The sequence below is a fragment of the Elaeis guineensis genome, chromosome 1, assembly GCF_000442705.2.
Source record: "Elaeis guineensis isolate ETL-2024a chromosome 1, EG11, whole genome shotgun sequence".
NCBI classification, from domain to species: domain Eukaryota; kingdom Viridiplantae; phylum Streptophyta; class Magnoliopsida; order Arecales; family Arecaceae; genus Elaeis; species Elaeis guineensis.
The window spans coordinates 54,032,629-54,041,394 of NC_025993.2; positions in this window are offsets into that span (position 1 = coordinate 54,032,629).

Here is an 8,766-nt window from a genome sequence, read left to right on the forward strand (position 1 = left end):
ATAAAGAGAAGAAGAAGGCAAGAAAAGGAAAGATAAATACTTGCTGGATCCTGAGGGCTCAGGCCGATGTTGAAAAGAAGCTGCTCCCTCAGAAGATTAGGAAGGGAAGGAGCGGGATAACTCAGAAGCTTCTGGGCGGCCTGGAGGTCGTCCTCTCCCAGCCTGGGAGCCCGGCGGACAGAATCCCTCAGAGACCCCCAAGGGGGCAGGCCCAGTTCCAGGGTCGGGCAGTAGACGAAGAGAAATTTTCCCTTCAGTTGTGAATCGAAGAAGGGGCGCCCTTCAGCAACCCCTTCTTACCGAACTGGGGGGAGAAGTACCACCAGTCCTTCGCGGAAGGATGGCGTTTGAAGGTGTAAAAATGCCTGAACAAGGAGAGGGATGGCTGGACCTCGGCTATGTGGCAGAGAGAGAGAAACCCTATCAAAAACCTAAAGGAATTCGGGGCCACGGAGGCGAGAGAAATGTCTAAGAAGTGAAAGAAGGCGGCAACGAAGACAGGAAGCGGAAGCCGGAGTCCGGCACGAAATGCCTCCTGATACAAACAAAAGCGACCAGGAGGAGGAGCGCTGGCCCGGTCAGAGGGGCCAGGTAGCTCCAGGTCGTACTCCGGAGGAACCCCGTACCGAGCCCTTATCAGAAGGAGTTCATCCGGAGTCGACGAACATGGAATGGCGCCCGGTGCAAAAACGGGCGAGGCCCTGCCCCGGATGCGGGTTCGTCCGCAGAGACAGGGACCTGGGGGTTCGAAGCAGAAGAACTCTCAGAACTGATGGGAGCAGAAGAGTCGGAAGACATTTTGAGCAGTTTCGGAGGGAGAACCTAAAGGATCCTAGAAAGCAGACCGAAAGGGGAACGAGACGCCGAAGGCCAACTCGGAAGAAGACACAAAAGTAATGAAAAGAGGAGAAGCCCCTAGGCGGTAAGAAAAAGGTTGGCACTAACCTATATTGCTCTGGGGACCTGGGGAGCGAGAAACGGGAGGCGCCTACGGCTCGAGAAGACGTTCACTAGAGCAGGCTCTCGAAGAGAAGACAGACACCAGCAAAAAATTAGAAATGGAGTAGGACGCCTGAAGGGGGGAGGATGGGTTTAAATAGACCCTGGGATCCGGTGCCATAATGATCGCGAATCCCCCCAGGCCAGTCCGCATCCGACGCTGTCCCACTCCCCGTGGCAGACGGCTAAAGGCGGCTGGCGGTTGGCAGGATCATAATTGCACCGTACCTAGGCCAGTGTATCTGCAGGATTTTCGAAGCGTCCCCTCGTACCACTCCAATTCGAAAAGACTCCGGCACGCGCTCATTTAATGCCAAAATATCTGGGGGCGGCAGTGTGCAGGATTCGAAGGAACGGTTTCGGCTGTACTCATCTCTCTCTCTCTGTGTACTTCCTTCATTTGAAATTCAAACTCGGATGTAGGGGACTGGTGTTGGGTATAAAATACCCACAGTCGAAACCCTCAACGGAATCGGCATCAGAACAGCTCCGCCCGGACTCCTACGGGAGCGGGCTCCACCGCCGACATCAGAACAGCTCCGCCCGGACTCCTACGGGAGTCGGGCTCCACCGCCGACATCAGAACAGCTCCGCCCGGACTCCTACGGGAGCCGGGCTCCACCGCCGACATCAGAACAGCTCCGCCCGGACTCCTACGGGAGCCGGGCTCCGCCGCCGACATCAGAACAGCTCCGCCCGGACTCCTACGGGAGCCAGGCTCCGCCGCCGACATCAGAACAGCTCCCCCGGACTCCTACGGAAACCGGGCTCCACCGCCGACAGCAACGCAGCTCCGCCCGGACTCCTACGGGAGCCGGGCTCTACCGCCGACAGCAGTGCAACTCCGCCCGGACTCCTACGGGAGCCGAGCTCCGCTCTCAGTATCAACTGCTGGTAAGCTCCTTCCGGACTCCTACGAGAGCCGGACTTCACCCTTAACTTTGATTGCAGCGCAGCTCCGCCCGGACTCCTACGGGAGCCGGGCTCCACCGCCGACAGCAGCACAACTCTGCCCGGACTCCTACGGGAGCCGGGCTCCGCTCTCAGTATCAACTACTGGTAAGCTCCTTCCAGACTCCTACGAGAGCCGGACTTCACCCTCAACTTTGATTGCAGCGCAGCTCCGCCCGGACTCCTACGGGAGCCGGGCTCCACCGCCGACAGCAGCGCAACTCCGCCCGGACTCCTACGGGAGCCGGGCTCCGCTCTCAGTATCAACTGCTGGTAAGCTCCTTCCGGACTCCTACGAGAGCGGACTTCACCCTTAACTTTGATTGCAGCGCAGCTCCGCTGGACTCCTACGGGAATCGGGCTCCACCGCCGACAGCAACGCAGCTCCGCCCGGACTCCTACGGGAACCGGGCTCCACCGCTGACAGCAGCGCAGCTCCGCCCGGACTCCTACGGGAGTCGGGCTCCGCTCTCAGTATCAACTACTGGTAAGCTCCATCCGGACTCCTACGAGAGTCGGACTTCGCCTTTAATTTTAAATTGCAGGAGGACTTCGCCCGTGCTCTTAAGGGAGCCGAGCTTCATCTTCGACGCCAACGACTACAGCCGCAAGCAGACTCCGCCCGGACTCCTACGAGAGCTGGGTTTCGCCCGCAACTTCGGCTCCGAGAGGGTTCCGCCCGGACTCCCCCGAAAGTCGGGCTCCACCCACGACCCCAACCGCCAGGAGGACCTCTCCCAGACCTCTACAGAAATTGGGCTCCGGCCACTGCCGAGCTTCAATCAACAGATCCACGCCCTCTGACAGGCCATCAAAATGCCACGACCCTGCTCCACTTCCTGTGGGGATTTCGCACAGCTCCACTATCCCCTGGCAGGCCACAATAACGGCCACAAACCTGCTCCACCTCCTGCGACGGATATATGCGATTCTCCTATCCGCTGGCAAGTCACGACAACGGATGCTGCTCCACCCCTCATAACAGATTCCACGTGGCGAGCCGCGGTGATGGCCACGTGTCTGCTCCACTATCTTTCGCAATCAATTCCCCTGACCATGGGCGGCCCACTACCAGGTGGTTACAAACGTCGCCATCAATCCGTTGCCTCCTCCGCCTATAAAAGGGGGACCCAGATACGTTATTCTTTAAGCTCATTTCCTTATCTCAAAACTCTGCTAAATTCTTCGTTCGAGCACTCCATTCTTGTTGAGGCAGAAAACTGACTTGAGCGTCGGAGGGTCTTGCCGGAGCAACCCCACCTCCGGTTTAGACTTCTCTTGCAGGTCCCGACAGCGTCCGCGGCTTCCCCAACTCCAGCTTCTCCGGCGCAAGAAGATTTTTGCACCAACACGCCCCCTGACAGGCCATCAAAACGGCCACGACCCTGCTCCACTTCCTGTGGCGGATTCCGCACAGCTCCACTATCCCCTGGCAGGCCACAATAACGGCCACGAACCTGCTCCACCTCCTGCGACGGATACCATGCGATTCTCCTATCCGCTGGCAAGTCACGACAACGGACGCTGCTCCACCCCTCATAACAGATTCCGCATGGCGAGCCACGGTGATGGCCACGTGTCTGCTCCACTATCTTTCGCAATCAATTCCCCTGACCATGGGCGGCCCATTACCAGGCGGTTACAAACGTCGCCATCAATCCGTTGCCTCCTCCGCCTATAAAAGGGGACCCAGATACGTTATTCTTTAAGCTCATTTCCTTATCTCAAAACTCTGCTAAATTCTCTGTTCGAGCACTCCATTCTTGTTGAGGCAGAGAACTGACTTGAGCGTCGGAGGGTCTTACCGGAGCAACCCCACCTCCGGTTTAGACTTTCCTTGCAGGTCCCGGCGGCGTCCGCAGCTTCCCCAACTCCAGCTTCTCCGGTGCAAGCAGATTTTTGCACCAACAAGAGGAAAGTGCTACTGCCTCAATCCATTTGGATACATAATCCACCACCACCAGGATGTATTGATTTGAATGAGAAGGTGGAAAAGGCCCCATAAAATCTAATCCCCACACATCGAACAGTTCTACTTCAAGGATATTGGTTAGTGGCATTTTCTATCTAAAAGAAATATTTTCAGTTCTTTGACATTGGTCACAAGAAGAAACAAAAGCAATAGCATCTTTAAACAGGTTAGGCCAATAAAAACACACTGTAATACTTTATCAGCTGTTTTGTTGGATCCAAAATGGCCTCCACACTCTAATGAATGCAGTGTTTTAAAATATTTTTAATTTCATTATCAGGCATACATTTTCTAATAAACTGATCTGGAAATACTTATATAAATATGGATCCTCCCAAAAATAATATTTTGCATCATGTAAAATTTTTTTTTGCTGGTAATTAAATTCAGGAGGAATAATATCACATGCCTTAAAATTAACAATATCAGCATACCAGGGTGTACTAGATGTGAGTAATGCAAATAATTGCTCATCAGGAATGACTCATTAATGGGTACCTCAGTGTTCTCAATTTCTTTACTTAACTCTAACCGAGACAAGTGATCTGCTACAAGATTTTCTGCTCCTTTCTTGTCCCTAATCTCCAAGTCAAATTCCTGCAATAAGAGCACCCAACGAATTAGTCTCGGTTTTGCATCCTTCTTTTCAAGTAAATATTTAATTGCTGAGTGATCAGTATAAACTATTATTTTTGCTCCTATAAGATATAGCCTAAATTTATCAAAAGCAAAAATAATGGCGAGCAACTCTTTCTCTGTGGTGGCATAGTTCAACTGTGCATATTCAGTGTTGACTCGCATAGTACACCACATGAAGTCTATTCTCCTTTCTTGTCCCAAGACTGCTCCTATAGCATAGTCGCTTGCATCACACATGAGTTCAAATGGTAGATTCAGTCAGGTGCAGTGATGATAGGAGCTGAGATTAATTCTCTCTTTAACCTGTTAAAAGCAACCAAACACTCATCAGTAATTTTAAAAGGGCATCCTTGATCAATAATTTACAAAGAGGTTTGGTAATTTTAGAGAAGTCTTTTATAAATTTCTATAGAAGTCAGTATGCCCTAGAAACTCCTCACTCCTTTAACAGATGTTGGTGGTGGTAATTTCTCAATGACCTCCACCTTTGCTTTTACTTCTATCCCTCTAGATGAAATCTTATGGCCTAAAACTACTCCTTCCTGCACTATAAAATGATATTTTTTCCCAGTTCAAACAAGATTAGTTTCTTCACAACACTGTAGAATTGGGAGAGATTAGTCAAACACATATCAAAAGAAGGATCAAAAACTGAAAAATCATCCATAAAGATTTCAATGAATTTTTCAACTATATCAGAGAATATAGACATCATACATCTTTGAAAAGTTGCAGGTGCATTACATAACCCAAATGGTATTCTCCTATATGCAAATGTTCCATATGGACAAGTAAATGTAGTTTTTTCTTGATCCTCAGGTACAATAGAATTGAAATATCCTGAATAACCATCTAAAAAAATAGAAGGGATATCCAGACAATCTCTCAAGCATCTAGTCAATAAAAGGCAAAGGAAAATGGTCCTTTCGTGTGGCTTTGTTTAACTTCCTTAATCAATACACACACGCCAACCAGTGACTGTTCTAGTGGGTATCAGCTCATTTTTATTATTTTAATAACAGTCATCCCTCATTTCTTAGGAACTACTTGAACAGGACTCACCAACTACTATCAGAAATAGGATAGATAATTCCTGCATCAAGTAATTTCATTACTTCAGCTCTAACTACTTCATATTAGGATTTAACCTACGTTGATGCTCAATTGAAGGTTTGTAGTTTTCTTCCATTAAAATTTTATGCATGCATATACTGGGACTAATTCTCTTAATATCATCAATAGACCTGCCTAGTGCTTTCTTATGCTTTTTCAACACATGCAACAATTTTTTCTCTTGTTCAGCAGACCAATGAGCAAATTTAATGACAGGAAAAATAGATGAGTCTCCCAAGAATGCATTTCTTAAGTGAGAAGGGAGCTGCGTAAGCTCAAGCTTGGGGTTTGGCTTAGCCTCTACTGAATCCTGTATTTTTCAACATCATTTAATACATCAACATGCTCATTAACTGTTCAATTATTTTTAATACCATCAATCAAGTCATATTCAGAATTGTCAATTATTTCACTAACAAATTTATTAATCACATCTAATCTAAACATTCATCATTCTCAAGAGGATATTTAGAAGAATTAAGCACGTTAAAATTACCTCTTCTTGTCCCACTCTTAAAGTAAGCTTACCCTCATGGACATCTATAAGTGCCTTGCCAGTTGCAAGAATGGACGCCCCAATATCAAAGGAACCTCTCTATCTTCCTCCATATCTAAACAATGAAATCCACTGGGAAGATAAATTTGTCCACCTTGACTAATACATCCTCCACTATGCCTTTAGGATATGTCACCGATCGATCAGCTAGTTGTAATGAAAACTGATCGGTTTCACATCCTCTAGTCCAAGCTTTCTGAAAACAGATAAAGGCATTAAGTTAATGCTAGCACCTAAATCGCACAATGCTTTAGTGAATTTGATATTGCCAATATTGCATGGAATTGTAAAACTCCCTAGATCCTTTAATTTTGATGGCAACTTGTTCTGAATGATTGCACTACACTCTTCGGTGAGCATGACTGTCTCATGATCCTCTAGCCTTCTCTTTTTGGAAAGGATGTCCTTCAAGAATTTGACATAGCTAGGCATCTGAGCTAATGCCTCCGCAAATGGAATTTTATGTGTAGTTTCTTGAAGGCCTCCAAAAACTTCAGAAAGTTCTTGTCATCCTTTGCTTGAGCCTTTGAGGAAAAGGAACTGGTGGATTGTAGGGCTTTACTGGCTCTTCCTTTTTCTCTTTTAGCTTCTCTTTGACCACAGTCTCTTCTTGAGTTTGTTCCTTTGTTCTTTAACAGGCTCTTTCCCTTGTTGTTCCCCTAGTTGTTTTCCACTCCTCAAGGTAATTGTCTTACATGCTCCTTCGGGTTCGTTTCAGTATTGCTAGGCAATGACCCTTGAGTTTTGTTAGCTACCATGTTGGCCAACTGTCCCATTTGTATTTCCAAGTTTTTAATGGCAGCTTGCTGGTTTTGAAAGTTTGCCTTAGTTTCACCCATGAAATCAGTAGTGGCTTTGGTGAGAGTTGCAACCAATTCTTCCAGGTTAGACTTCTTTTCTTGCTGTGGAAAACTAGGTGGTCCTCTATTCTGATAATTCTGTTGTTGCTGTTGATTTTTCCAAGAAAAATTTAGATGGTTCTTCCAGGCAGGCGTGTAGGTGTTTGAGTATGGATTGTTCTGTTGCCTTCCTTGGTTTGCCACATATTGCACTTGTTCTTGTACTGGAGGCATGAATGAGCTGTCAATCGGGCAATCTCGAGTAGCATGTTGCCCAGAACACATCTCACAGGTCTGCACACGAGTATTGACGGCATTAATAGATAAATGATCTAATTTTTTGAAGTGTCTACCTTTGCATTGAGTGCAATAATAGCGTCTATCTCATGAACCCCAGCAGGTCTCCTCGTCATGTTTCTCTCATTGGGCTATTGGTAATTGTTGTTGGCCATTTCCTCCAAAAGATCATAGGCCTCATCAAGCGACTTCCCCATCAATGAACCTCCAGCAGCAGCATCAATATTAATTCTGGTATGGTTGTTCAGCCAATTGTAGAAGGTTTGCACAACCAACCATTTAGGCAGCCCGTGGTGTGGACACCTCCTAAGCAGATCCTTGAACCTTTTCCAGGCTTCATATAAGGTCTCCATGTCGAATTGCACGAAGGTTTGGATGTCAGTCCTCAACTTGGCAGTCTTAGTAGGTGGAAAGAATTTTGCCAAAAATTTTTGTGCTAAGTCATTCCAAGTGGTGATCGAGCCAGCAGGAAGAGACTGTAACCATGCTTTAGCCTTATCTCTAAGTGAAAACGGAAACAATCTTAGCCGAATTGCATCATCTGACACTCCATTATGCTTAAGGGTATCACATATCTCCAAGAAGTTTGCAATGTGTGCATTAGGGTCATCATTGGGCAATCCTCCAAACTGAACTGCTGTCTGGATCATTTGGATCAAAGCAGGCTTGATCTCAAAGTTGTTTGCTTGCACAGGTGGTCTTGTGATGCTAGATGAAGCTCCATTCACGGTAGGCATGACATAATCCCGCAGTGCCCTGGGGTTTGCCTCTCTAGCAACCTCATTATTCCCTACTAGGATTACTTCTCTCCTTGGATCTTCAGCCATTTCTGGATCTACTTTTGCCTCAGATTTCTTCCCTTCTCTGACGGCTTTAATGTTTTGTTTACAAGTGCGTTCAATTTCTTGACTTGAAATGGGGTTTGATTCAATTCTCTCAAGTCGACCTGATTCTCTTTTCCAAGTTATAATTTTGAAAGATTATTATCCTCTTTTTTTTTATTTTTTTTATTTTTTAAGAGAAAAGAGAAGAGGAAGGAGAGAGAAAAGAGTTCTAGAGATGAGTCCTAAGGAGTCCTAAATCTAGAGATGAAAGAGAAGAGTATTTTAGTTAGGTTTAAATTTTAATGGCAAACAAATTAGCACAAAATGGACTTTCTATCCTAGGGTTAACCTAAATCTAGACAGCTCCTAACTGTTCCAAGATCGCCTTCAAGCACTCCAAGCCCAAAACTGACTAACTATCTCGGCCAGATAAGTGTAAGATGTGGGAGGTCCCCTGCTTGTTGCTTTTCTTAGACACCAACTGAGTTGGCCAGATCAGACAACGGAACCAATTGAAAACCACCTTCTTAAACTACTTGCCTTAGACACCGAGCAATTAATCAATTCGAACTCGGT